The sequence below is a fragment of the Populus euphratica genome, unplaced genomic scaffold (genome assembly GCF_000495115.2).
Source record: "Populus euphratica unplaced genomic scaffold, PopEup_1.0 scaffold1401.1, whole genome shotgun sequence".
Classification (NCBI taxonomy): domain Eukaryota; kingdom Viridiplantae; phylum Streptophyta; class Magnoliopsida; order Malpighiales; family Salicaceae; genus Populus; species Populus euphratica.
This window is the reverse complement of record NW_011501254.1, coordinates 2,721-2,984: the sequence shown is the minus strand read 5'-3', so window position 1 is coordinate 2,984 and position 264 is coordinate 2,721.

The following is a 264-nucleotide window of genomic DNA, read 5'->3' as shown; positions in this document are numbered from 1 at the left end:
AATAATTTTTAAAGAAGTTTTTCCCTTCTCATAGAACAAACTGTTTCAAAAGACAAATCATCACTTTCACTTAAAAATCGGGAGAAACATTTTACCAATATTGGGATAGGTATAGACACTTGCTAAATACTTGCTCTCATCATAGTTTTGAAATATAGAGATTGGTTTTACATTTTTATAAAGGGTTAACACCTAGAGATTGATAAATTATTGAATTAATATGAAATGGAACTTTTAAAGATAAATACCCTAATGAGGCATAAG